Source organism: Manis javanica, chromosome 2, assembly GCF_040802235.1.
Source record: "Manis javanica isolate MJ-LG chromosome 2, MJ_LKY, whole genome shotgun sequence".
NCBI lineage: Eukaryota > Metazoa > Chordata > Mammalia > Pholidota > Manidae > Manis > Manis javanica.
This window is the reverse complement of record NC_133157.1, coordinates 49,157,650-49,171,864: the sequence shown is the minus strand read 5'-3', so window position 1 is coordinate 49,171,864 and position 14,215 is coordinate 49,157,650. Positions and strand designations below refer to the sequence as shown.

Below are 14,215 nucleotides of genomic sequence, written 5' to 3'. Positions count from 1 at the left end.
TACTAGAAAACACCAATGGGTATATCTACTGCATCATTTTAAAAATAAGGGAAAGCACTCTATTAATGAATTTCATTTGTGACCAAAGCTATTTCTAAGATTGATGATTTTCTACATTAATTTGTTTAATACAAGTATGAGGCTCTGTGTTGGGCGTGCGTATGTAGGACGAGTTACCTGTTATCCACCCTCCATGAGCTCACAGTCTAACATGTAAGATATGACATGGTTTCCAAATTTCATCCCATAGTTTAAATTTTGCTAGACATATAAGTTAACATGGTAATATATATATATATCAAAAAACAATTTAGAATTTTCTCAGATTCATCCTTTTTTAATCTAAATCTGGTATGATTTGCAAGAACACAAATTGTGTTCCTGAATCACCCCTTCAACAGCAAGAGATTAGGAAAGAAATCGAGAATGCAGAATGGTACAGGGACCAAAGTTCATTTGGAAAGAAACTATGCGCAGTCACTTGGTTTCACAAAGAAATGGCTCCTACACTTCTTACATAAAAGGACAATGAGCGAACATAAATTATTTCTTCACTACAAAGTTCCTACAGCAACTTTGTCTACTTCTTTGAGGAAAGCCCATAAGAAAAAGCAACTAGTCATTGTGGACCTTTAGAGGAAAGGAAGTGACTAAAGATCACAGCACAACTTTTACATGAATATATGAAGTCTTAAAATTTTTTGTTTCTCTCCTACCAGTACCTGGCTTGACAGGCCTTCTTTCTGCTGGAGAGGAAGTAAGCAGTTCATTTTAGGAAAAGTATTAACTTTTTAATCCACTAAGGTCCTATTTAAGACACAGAAAGATGCCATGTATTTGGAGCTAGTTATTCCTTCTATGTATTCTCAGGTTAAATATGCTTAAAACCAGATATGTATTATTTTAAATAAATTAACTCTGCTCTTCTGTAGCTGTACTTTGTCATTTGGACTCAAGCATAATCCTCTATATAATTTTGCATTATGACTAATGTTAAATAATGTAACCAAGTTGAAATTGAGTCAAAACATCTTACATCAATAATTAAACATCTTCCGCATTATTAGATACGTTTCAAGCAAGAGATTTAAGTGGAGTTTAATGCTTCTACAGAAGCATTACATAGACCGTGGTCAACCATATTTTGTAATGAGTGTTTTCTACTAAAAGTCTGATTAAGATGCACTGTTTAACTTTAATCTTAATAAAATCCCTAAAGTAGTTAAACATATAGTTTTAGTCATTGAAACTATAGCCACATATTAGATTATTAAATTTTACTCTTGATGTAATGGAATTGCCATCTTGGCATGATTAATCTGAGCTGAAGTGGATTGTAATTGGAGTGCTGGTGCCGGGTAAAGGAAATGTATACTATTATGCTCAGAACAATAATTACTTTTATACCACAATGAAATAAATGACAGCTGTAGAATAATGTAATGAAAGGTATATAGTTTCCTCATTTTAATACACTTTACATGTTTAGTGCCCTGAGCCCTAGGAAAGGTGCTACATGTCACATTATTTTTGTATTGATTTTGAATTTTAAAAACATAATTTTTCATGGTCTTCTTTCTTTTTTTAAACCACACAGACTAGTTTCTAAATGTATGTAGCAGTCTATAATTACTCTCTACAGTATAATGAAAAAATGATATATTGTCAGCAAGTCTTTCCTTCCCCCTACCAAAGAGACTGACATTGCTTAAATTAAATGGTAACGTTTAGAAGCTGTGGTTGTCCCTTCTGAACTGGTACAGAGAAGCAGGAGCAGGGGTCCACACTATTGTCTCTTGCTTTGGCTCTAGCTGACATGGAGAGTTCGGTAGCAAAACAGCAAATATCAGTTATTTTCCCTTATGTAAAATGAAAGTATCACCAGCCTGTCTCATTAATTAATATAGGACGATCAGCAGCCACAAGTCTTCAGCATGTGGAGATACTGTTATTGAATATACGATACTTTTGGTAACCCCAAGACGAAAAAAAAATAGTTGGTTAGCATTCTGGCCAAAAACATGTTTGTAAGCAACCACTCTAAGATATGTTTAGAAGAAAACTATGATTGAAGTTATAGTTTAACTGCCAAGAATAATTAAAACTTTATAGAATGAGAGCATATACCAATGTTGTTGTCCCACTAAATGAAATGCCATGCAGAAGACATAAATAAAGATATCAGTCTCACAGAACAGCTGAAATAAGTATCAAGATTCATTCACATTACGGTAATGTCTTTCGTATATTGAGATTCATTTTATAAAGCTGCAGCTGCATTCAGAAAGACTTTCAGACATTGTTCTTTTCTTGGCAACAGACTGGTTTATTCATGATGTATTTGATTCACATGGGACAAAGGTAGGACTTAAGATGAATATATTTTCTTGATATAAAAAATGATTTCCTGACCTATTTGTTGGAGTCATACCCTCTCAGCTGATTTTTCTCTGGTGGTCATGGTTCGTCTTGAACCAGGCACATGTTTTGATCAGGTTTCCTTGACAAACAAAAGCAGGAATCTTTAAGCAGAGTATTTTTGTGTCTCTCCATTGGACTGAACATGGACAGACCAAAATAAAGTGATGTGGGGCTTTAGCCACAGAAGCTGATCAAGCACACATGGTCTTATAAATAAATACAGTAAAGTGAGCTTGCTGTGGAGGAATCCATAGAAATCTCTACTACCCAATTAACACAGAAGGAACTGTGGTTAGAGATAGACTTATACAAACAATAAGATTTTGGGAGACATGGATTTTTCTGAGGGTAACAACAGTGCCTTTCTAGCACTAGAAAGGGGAAAATGGAAAAATGACTGGTGGAATTCTCTTCTGCTCTTATTAGAACTATATGTTTTTGAATTTGCCTCCAGCTGATGAGAGTAATGTTAGGTTTTAAACACATCATTTAAATGACAGATTGAGCCCAGATGGTTTCTTCTACGGACAAATAAAAGGGAAGAGCTTTCTAGGTATTTTTTAAATCCTCAGAATTTTAGTTTACTTGGTGAGGGATCCAAACTCAAATATGGTAGTACAATTATATTCATTAATCAGGTAGAAGCTAAAGAAATGACTGACTTGATTTCCCATCTCCTATTTTTATACCTTAATTTCAGTCTTCGTTGAGTGTCTGCATACACATCACAACCACCTCAAGCCAATACACATTACAACCACTTCAACAACTTCATTTCTTGACCAAAACTGATACTAGGGTGATCAGTAGGCCACATAAAGATAGCTGGTCTACTGTTGCTGTACAGGAAGTTACTCAGCTGGCCACCTTAGAAAGCCCAATCAAATTCAGCACAGAAAGGATATTATTCATTTCTTTGACTCCTTCTGGCCACTAATAGGCCATCCAGTGCCCTAGAAGATATATCCTTTCAGGGAGGCATGGGTAAGAGAAAGGTATGGCCTGGGTGCCCATATGTTCTGCCTTCCTCTTTCCAGACTTTCTGCTCTCTGATCAAGTCATCTCAGAGAGAGGAAGTAAGGACTAACTGGACATCTAGGGAAGCCAGTTTGCTCCCAGATTTATTTCAGTGACCAGGAATCCTGCTTGGATGGCTCAGACAAAGCAACAGGAGATAGGTGATTCCTTTGGGCACTATGTGACCAACACAGCCATTTTAACCAGCCATCCCTCCATAAAACCCTGGGACACACCAGGTGGAGAACCTTAAGAGTGCCTTCCTCTTCAACGGTAGGATTGGGTGGTCCTATGCCTTGATCTTGCATTTAAAATATCTTGAGTTAACAGCTTTACTACATGGTTTAGAAAAACATTTTTGTGCTTCAACACAATACCTGGCCTTAAATATATTGCCATAAATAATCTTGGTGTGAGCCATTTAAAAAAGGAAGAAGATTAAGGAAAAGCAAAGCAGGCAGAAGGCAGAAGTAATATCTGGATGCCAGATGGCATCAGCTTAGAGATGGGGTTGATTCAATAAGAGAAGCAAAGAGAAATTCCTGTCATGCATCTGTGTGAACGGAACCCACAAGGAATTAGATACAGAAAGGAAAGCCAATAAGAGTCACCATGGAGACCCTGCAGTCATGAAATGCCTTGTTTACCTTGTTAGAAATAGGATTTAAATACATAATATTTAAGCATACATTTACATTAGTCCATATTTATATCCACTAGGTTGTCTGAGAATGTGGATGGCTTAACTCAGTCGTTAAGAATGATGTGAATTCATTTTTTTTAAGTGGCTAGAAATGTTAATTGTGTGACATGTGTTTTTATATTTTCCCCCAAAGAATATTTAGGGAATCAAACATCAGTAATGGATCCAGATAGTTTTGCTGTTTATATCCTCAATACAAAATGCCTGAATTACAGTCTCTTTGTGAATCTCAGGCCACAGAAAATCAAAGAAATATCTTACATTGGTGGATATAGATATGTATGTGTGTGTATGTACACACAGATATATTTCTTAAGAGTCAAGAGTCATCTCACCTAAGATTGAGAAATTTTAACACTATTTGCAGATCATTAAGCCAACATAAAAGGTGTTCAAGCAGAACAAGGTTGAGCATTAGAATTGCAGGATAAAAAAGTACAAAAGCCTTTGATTTTGAGAATTAGTACAAGGCAGAGCTGAAGCCTCACACTGGCCACGCTTTGTCCCTGTAACTTTTGTGACCTCTCTTTTCCAGCTCCTTCCTTTCTGCTCCCCATCTACCCAAGTCATTACATCCTCTGCAACAGCAGAATGATTTGTGTAAGTTCTCTGGCTGATTATGTACTTCAGACAACAATGAAGAGTCACTGGACCTGCTAAGTTTTCATGCCTCTTAATGAAAGAAGCTAAATGTGCTCATAAGTCGTCTGCTCCATGCCATGCTTTGTATCAGGAGTAGTTACTATAAAAATAAACCCAGTAGTCCTTGCCCTCAAGAAACCTTGAGTGTGTTCTTCTCACAGAAATGATAGAACTGTAACAAAATGCTGAATATTGGCCAATTATCCACAGACTGAACAAATGAGCTAGCTTTTTTTAAGTAATGCCATTTGATATCCGGGATACACAGCATGGTAGTGTTATTGATTTAAAAAGGTATGTAGGAGAATTATTTATTGAATTCCCAAATTCTCTCCACTGCCATATGTTTCTCCAAGCTAAATTATCAGAATAGTTATGCTAGTATATGGTAATTCACAAATGCGAGAAATAAATGAAAGAGTGTGATATATTATACACTGAAAGATTTGTTGGGGGATGTTAAGGCGATGTAGATATAACTGAAGTTTGGCAGATTGTGATAGAATTTGAATCTGACTGGGACTCCAAACTAGTACTCGGGGAAAGATTACTGGATCATTTTGTATAGCAAATGATCAGCTATTGTATATCAGTATATGCACCTCAGTGATTCCTGTCTATATGTTGAAAACAGGCTATAGGAACCACAGATGATTTCCTAAAATTTGAATTGTTTTTCAGACAGTCATGCTGCCAACTATGTGAGTTGATGAGGGGTGAGTCTGTCTGTGTGTGTGCTCAAACAAGGGTACAGCCTTGCTGGGATCAAAGTAAAACGCAGTTTAATTATCAATCACACTTCCATACAGAGCAGCAATGTACACAGTGCTGAAAAGTGTGGTCTCCTGTGACAGACTGCCTAGCTGTTGATCTTGGATCCCCCACAAGCAGCAGAGGACCCTGGGCAAGTCACTTACCCTTATAGGCTGCAATTCCCTCATTTGTAACATGAGCATAATCATGGTACATACAGCATAGAGTTATGTGAGGAGTAAGTTAACACATGCACAATCACTAACATGCAGGAAGCTGTCTGTATGTGTTAACTGTCTTATGATTGGGCCTTTTCCAGCATCATTCATCTTCCTAGACAATGTGTAAGAGAGTAAAAATGTACAACAGTCACTCATTTACAAATGGAGAAGTCAAGGCAGAAGTTGTATTTGTCTTATATGCATTGTACCTAATGGAATGGGAGTGAGAAGTACTATTTAACTCAAAATTCAGGCACTGGTTCCCCAGCTAACACCACCTCCCTGCCTCTCTGCTATACTCTGAGTCTCTTTGAAGACTCACTTGTAAGCATCACACTTTGACTTTAGCGCAGAGTTGATCCCGAGGGACAAAGTTTAGTTACCCTTATTTGAATAAAAAGGGATCTATAGAGAATGCCAAAGTTAATCAGAAAAGTTTAGAAAATGCTTGGGTGGACAAGCATCCTCTCTCAACAATGCGTTAAATTCAGCTGACCCCCATAGATTGCCCCCAGAATGTGCCAAGAAAATTCAATACAAATTCAAGAGAGAAGACAGAGTCATTTTTATGTAGTCACCAAAAAAACCTTTATTGCAAACCAAGAAGTTCTAAATTTGTCAGCCCTTCCTATAGTCCCCACTTATTGCCCATTCTGTAGCTACTTTCAGAAAGCTAAATCTGAACCGTTGCTCTGCTGAGCCCTAGAGAGTGACAAAGACAAATTAATGGGATCTGTGTGAGCCAAAATAAAGCATGGACCCTGTCACCACCAATATATGTTAAGTCCATTAAGGTCGTTTTTAATGACTAAACTTTTCGTTGGGAAGCTTTGCTAGACTTGCTGAATTAAAGGAAAGAAACCTTTACAAAACTGCAAGATAAATGGATTTCACTCCACATAAAGAACAAACAGCTCGTGGAAAGTGTTCTGAGTTTATAATATTGTAGATTTTTATCAAAATCAGGAAAGATGATCTGCATTAAAAACTATATCATAGGACTAAGCTGAGAACTACAAATGCATTAATAGCACTGGAAACTATAATGGCATTTTAGTGCCTGGGACGTAGCTTTTTAAACAATCAGACTAGCCTCAAGGAAACCCTAATCTTTAAATCACGTTCTATCTAATAGATCAGAAAAGCAATGAGAGAGAAACATGCTCTGAAGCAAGTGTCATACCCTCATTTTTCATTTGTAAAGAGAATGATCTGGTCCCATTTATATCTGCTACATACAGGTAGTGGCTCATCTTCTCTTTTTCCCTAAACTCTGTGCATGTGGAATGTATCAAATACACAGAAGCTTTCTTTGGGCTCCTCTAACCTAGAAACAAGTCCAGAATGCTCCAGAGCCCTTCAGTGTTGGGTACCTGCTGGTAGGATAAGGCCTTGGCAGACCTGAGGCACATATAAACTACTGAAGGCAGCCACTGGCTTAAAGCCTAAAGATCCTTTCTTCTATACAGTAGCCTTTTTATTGACACTAAATGAAGTGTGATAGACACAGAATTTTAACTTGCCTCAAGCTACATGATAACCCAAGACCCCTTCAAGATGAAATGAGGCCAGCACACACTGCTTAAGTTCAACTATGGGAAATATAAAATGAATAACAGCCACTATAGCTAAGTTTGGACACAAAAACTTTTTAAAAGACCAAAAGGAACTCCTACAGCCAGAGAAGGTTTTTGTTTCCTCATGCCAATGCCTGGAACTGGGAGACATGATTTAATTTCTTTGCGTTATGAGGCTATTGCCTCTTTATCTAGCTTGGTTTCAGTCTTTGGGCTCAAATCAAGCCCAGTACCAAGTCACTTATAACATCAACTCTTACCCTCCTATTTATCCATTTATTTATTCATTTGTAAACATATTTGAGTGTCTGGAATGCAAAGTTCTGCCTTCATAGAGGTTTGGTCTACTGAGGGAACCAATTAATACATAAAAAATTCATACTTGATTTTCAAAAACAGAGAACTGCTATGAGAAAATGAAGAGGTGCTCTAAGAGAGCCTGACGGGACCCCAGTAGGTCTGGGTGCCAGGGAAGCCTTCTTTGAGAGGCACGTGTCAGCTGAGCCCCGAAGGATGAGTGGAAATTATTCTGCTCTGAGAGAGGGAGGAGGGTCACCCAGGGAGTGACCCAGAGATGCCGAGACTTTCAGACAAGAAGGAATTACACACACTGCAGGAAGACAGGAGGTAAGGATGGAGAATGGCAGGATGTAACCTTTAAGGAGTTTGGCTTTTTTCTGGATCTAGAGGGAAACAACTGAAAGCTTTACATTTTAAGATTCCCCTGGCTACAAGTGAAGAATGGATTGGTAAGGGTTAACAGAGAAAAAAAAACAGACCAGTGGCTTTTGTGATAGTCCAGGAGAGAGAGAGAGTAGCTGCAGTGATCATGGCTTGTGTGCAGCCTCAGAGCCAGTACGGTCAGGTGATGAAGAGCATGGTTCCTGGAGTAGACGGCCACAGTTTGAATCCTGACTCTGCTGTTTATTTAGCAGCATGACCTTGGAAATCTCTGTGTCTCGATTTTAGCATTTGAAAATCAGTATGAAAGTAGTACTGTTAAAATATAACTTTCAAAGAAGTAAAATCATGACTCATATAAATATACAATGAGCACCTATCAACTTCTTTCTTTTGACTCATGCATTATTGAGAGGACCAGTAAGATGCTAAAACTAGTTCAAACAAGAATTGGAATCAGAAAAGTTTTTATTTTCTACCAAATTATTTGCATTAACATGAACAGGAAAAAATTCCATCACTTTGGACAAGGACCATTTGTACCATCACTCACAAGGAAATTTCTATCTGTACAGAGTTGCAAAATCAATTAGCTGATGACAAAGACTCACACGTCCATAGAATAGCCAACTCCTGAAAGTCAGCAGGGCAATGCCAGCACTCCACTGGAAGGGCAACCAATCATCTCTTTTGCCCATTTCACAATGTTTATACCAATACTTACCTCCTAACAATATATAGTTAAAAGATAGAAAGGCTTAAAATGCATCAGAAAGCATGAGCAACTGTTACTATTTTTGTCATTGTTGCAACTATTTTTATAACAAGGTGGTATGGATGGAGAGCTGTAAATGAGTTTTAGAAATATTTTTGAGGGAGAATTAATAGAATTTGGGAATCATGTGGAAGTAGTTGGAAAATGAGGGGCCACAAATAACTCCTGAATTTTTACTTGAGCAATTATATGGCCATTAGAATCATTTCCTGGGATGGAGAAGATTGGAAGAGCAATAGGACACTGAGGGAAATCAAAAGCTCCATTTTTGACATTTTCAGCTGCAGATGCCTTTGAAATATCAAAGGAAAAATGTCAAGCTGGAGAGAGAGCAATGGGTAGTGGTGACAAGCACTTGAAACCTTGCTAACTGTGTGACTGACTTACACTTAAGTTTCGTCACCTATATATTAAGTGAAGATAATAATAGTTCTTATCTCAATCAGGTTGTTAAAAAAAGATTTAACACCTTTTATGTTTAAAGTACTTAGAATAGTGTGTGGCACCTAAAAAGCCCTTAATAAGTTTTTGGTAGATGAATTATATTAAACTAGTGTTCACTCCTTTCCAAGAGTAAATGGCTCTCTATCCCAAATCTTACCAAAGAAAGTTTGGTTATAAAACTCAGGAAAAGAAGTCTAAAGATTAAATACTCAGAGGCTGCCCACACATCGGTAGTGTTTGAAACCAAGAATCACTGAAGGACACATCAGAAAACAGCAGCAATCTGAGCTCCCAGGCGCTGCCGCATTTAGAGTTTGAGGGGAGGAAAAGCAAGTCACCAGAAAAGGAAAGAAATCCAAGAGAGGTTAGTGTCCTGTAGGCCCAGAGGAGAGCGTGATTCCAGAAGAAAGGCATTGCCCGGTGTGTTGGATGCTGTTGGGAACAAGAGAGCTGAGGACTGGCTTTGTGGGAAGGGAGGCAAGTTAGGGCCAGCGCTCTTAGAAACCGTTTATTAACTGTCCTCCCACCAGCTTTTTTCTCACTGTTTCAGAAGCACAACCTCCTAAGGGTCAACAGCATCCCTCCTTTAGTGAGTGAGACCCCTTCTAATGTCTTGTCTGGAACCATGTCAGAGAAGGTCAGAACTACAAGACGAGCTTGACGGAGTCCTCAGACAGGAGGTCCTATGCCCTCAAAGAGCCTGGTAGTCTGTCTCAGAACTTTGAGAGAACTCTGATCCCCCACAGTATTTCCTTCTAGTGTGAAGTCTCCTTGGAAGGAAAACGTGGTCATTAATACAGTCAGCTTTTCTTCCCCACTTGTAGACCTGAGCATTTCATCAAGAAAGTCCTGAGGGCATTCTTGCAGAAGCCAGCTGCCTCTCAAAGAACCCAAAAGGGCATCATTATCATGAGAAAATGAAGTCTACTACTTGGAAAATGCCACGGAGTATCGTTCTCTCAGCACTGCCTTTAAGTGCATTTCGGAACTGTGTCCGTCCTTCACGTTTATTTATTTATTACTGCTTAGGGGCATGAAGTGGGACTGTCACTGAAGTTTGTTTTCCCAGTAGTTATGTTGGTGGCTGCATCATAATTGTCATTTGTTTTATTATTTTAATCTCTAGGATTCATTCTATTCTTGGTTGTGATCATTCTTTCTCATGGGGCACTTTACAGGGCTAAAGAACCTCACAATCCAGACATGATACTTAAGGATCTGAGGAACCTATTAAAAAAAAAAGAGTGGTGCTGTCAGCTGTTTTTGGGGTGGTGTCCTGGACCCCTTTGAAGAATTTTGCTCAGAGACTTCAATATGAGTTGCATAACTAGCATGAATTATTTGCAGCTCCAGAGAGCTGTAAGCTAACAACAGCAGTTGAGAAATATTTTCATAATTCCACATTCAGATCAAGTATCCTTGACTAAAATCTTTCACAATAAGTTAGGTTCTCATTTATTTGGAATGATTTAGGTGTGGTTCTGAGTGAATGTAGAGGCATATTTTGGAAAAGTGTTCTCCCAAAACTTTAATGCTTGAGCTGTATTTTTAAATAATCATTTTAAGGTTGTCTTGCTATTATGGGTTTTACAAGGAATTCTAAAATTTCTAAGTAATTCAGTTAAAGAGCTGCCTTCCTTTGGAGCATTCCAAAGTTTTTGTTTGTTTACTTATTCTGAAGAGTTTTACAAAATCTTCCCTTTTTAATTTGAGGGACATTAAGTAACTAAAAAGTTTTTCATGAAGCCTTTGATCCCATTGTAAAATTGAGACTTAGATGAAAGAAGGTGTTTCTTGTTCCCTTTTCCAATTTTCTTCCCACCCAGCAGCAATTTTTTTCTCATATATCCAAATGCCAAAATGCCCAGCTTTCATTTAGGTAACTGTACCTTTTCCTAAATGTCTCAAGGATTGCCCAGAACCAGGAGAACAACCAACTTTTTAAAGCCAAAGAAAAAAAGGACTAGAGAAAGAAAGATTGGATCAAAACTTAGATGAGGCAGGATGGACTAATATCTTACCAATAACACCTGGTGATTTTTGACCCCCAATGACATATTTATGCAGAAGACTTTCTGGTTAATCTAGGGTAGGGTAGAATTACTTATACGATATTTTATTTTTCCAGATCCCTCTATGGCCATTAGCTAAATGATAAAATTTTAGAAAGAGGAAAATGCATGATTCTCATGCAAATATAAAATGAACATCTTTCAAAGACTTTATTTACCTCATTAATTAATGAGGGAATCAGGAAGATGTTACAACCAATTCCAAAGGAAAGTTCAAGAACCATGCATGTTTAGGCAAATAAGAAGGCTGCATTGAATTTACAATGAGATGCAAAATGGGTCTTTCCAAAGGACAGGAATCAATTGCATTCCTTAGACACAATCTGCATTTCTGTGGGCAAGAATCATTTGCATTATCCATTTTCTGCAGTTTATAGAGTGGCAAAATAGCTCACAGTCAATGAAAGATTGCAATAACTAGGAAGGATGCCCTTACCAGGATACCCAGTAATCTTTTGGGTTCATTTTAGTCTTTCATAATATTTTTTTCCTACACTGTTTGGTTCATTCCCTCCACCCTTTCCCCTGTCACTCTCACACACAAACGTACTCCAAAACAAAGAGGGAACAGAAATCCACAGCCCCTATCAACTTATAACTCAGATGTAATAAAATTGAAAAGTAAACCAAAATTAAGTATTTCTGATGTGATTTCCTGAAAGTTTCAGTTTGCATTTTTAAACTAGAGAATGAGGCTCTAAGAATAAGATTTGTTCTTATTTTGAATATATAAGTATATATTATATAGTCTACACATATAATATATACCTTATGAACAAGATTACTCTTATTTTGAATAATCCCAATGAATTTTTAAACAAAAATGTGTATGAGAAAGGAGGAAAAAGGAAAATAAGGGGCAAAAAGGTAAAGTTAAATATCTTAGTTACAGACCATGTGTGCATTAAACTAGAGCCTACCTGTGGCTAATGTCTGCAGTGACATGAAACTAATTAACCAATAGTGAATTGTTTCTGTTGAGCATTATTATTAATGAAGTGATTGTTTTTATTGTTTCAGTCTATGCTTCTGACTCCATAATAGCCACAAATAAACTAAACCACTGTGGGATTTTACAAGTGTATTTGATTATTACTCTTTTCTGTTTCATAAAAGGACTATAGTATTAACTCTAATTAAAGGATCAGCTTTTTGTTAATGAACAATTAATTTTGTAAATCGGAGACCAGACAGATACATATTATTTGCCTTCTTACAAAAAATTCTTAGAGATAGGAAGATTTTCTGAAGTTCAAATCCATCTTTTAAAGAACTCTCTTATCCCGTTCTTCCCATCTAGGGCTGCTACAAAAAAAAATTGAAAATTACTCAAACTTCAATAATAAGAACTTTTTCAGTGCACATTTGTGCATCAAAATATTTTTTTAAACCTACTGACTCCATTTTAAAGGTCCCACTTTAAAGGTTCTAACTCAGCAAGTACTATTCAAATTGAGTCTTTTAAACCTTATGCTTAAACCTCCTGGCTCACTTGCCTGCCCTCTCACTGACCTTGCTTTCTCCCACTTGTGGCCAGAAAGCTCAAGTTAGTCAGTACAGAGCTGGGAGATGGAGGGATGTGGGGAAAAGTTTCATATGAAAAACAGATACTATTCATTTGGCTATTTGCACTATTAGATATTTTTCTTTTGAAATATAATCTCCTGCTTTCAACAAGAGAGAATATGCTGTATCATGCAGCGTATGCACTAGAGAAATGAAGATGACTGCCAAAAGACAGCACCACTTAAAAGGCAAATTGTTTTTAATTGGTGTGAACTTGATGAAGACCTAAGAATAGTGGGTTGGGAGATAAGCCCGTAAGGCTATTTGACATTTGATAAGACTCTCACTTGGGAAACATAAAGTAGAAGTTTATTGTTTTTGCTATTAACCCTAAGTGTCCACATAGTCACACACACACACACACACACACACACACACACACACACACACACACACACACACACACACACTTCATTTTGATGCTGCTTAAAAAAACACAAGTTTCAACCATTGCAACAGTTCATGGGGCTTCAGTAGCTTCCTTTCTGCTCTGTGTGCTTTTGTTGTATCTTGCTCACAGTAGAAAGAGATCAAATGCAAAGTGATGGATAGTATAAGCAAGGAGAACTGAAGGTTTTGTTTTGTGCATCCTTTATATTCTAGATTTCATCTGAGACTCACTTTGGGAGATAAAGCATAAGCAAATCAATTTAGCTACTTGTCATTCTTATAAGCTTATATATGTGGGAAAAGATGGAACCTAAGATCTAAAATCAGCTTGGAGATATTTATGATCTCAGTGTGCCTGGTATCTCCACTAAACATCCTATAGAAGAAGTTGGAACACAACAGCCCAGAGGCGAAATTCAGACCCTTCCACCAGTCTTCCCATCCCCATTCCCCATTAAGTTTTACTGGAACACTGCGGCATGCACCTGTTTGCACCTTGCCTCTGAATGTTTTCACAGTAGGTTGGCAGAGCTGAGAGGTTGGAACAACAGAGACCCACAAACATAGCCCACATAATAGAAAATATCTTCTATCTGACCCTTTACAGAGAAAGCCAGCTGATCCTTGTTCTCTTCTAATGGTCATTGAGAGTTATTATTGGAGAATAACAATAACCTTTCCAACATAGGAAAAGCTGATGCGGCACAATTCTTTTTGAGCTCTTGTCATTTTTTTTTTCTTTTTGAAAACAAAATTCACCAGCACATTATTAAAGAAGCATTATTCATCATGTTATTACCAAAGTTGGCAGACTTATTTGCTTTTGGTTTTTTTCTTTAATATTCAAAGGAATTTAGTATACATTTTCTTTTATGTATATACCTGGATCGTAAAACTCAGTGCTCATATTTTGTCATGATTCTTGTTCCAGAAGCTAGGCAGACCTATGAGAA

General features: G+C 37.4%; 1 protein-coding gene across 6 annotated transcripts in view; it reads left to right on the top strand.

Moving 5' to 3' along the window:
- ADAMTSL1 (ADAMTS like 1) overlaps positions 1–14,215 on the top strand; it is an 869,288-nt gene that overhangs the window by 675,386 nt on the left and 179,687 nt on the right. The gene's annotated exons all lie outside the window — the stretch shown is intronic.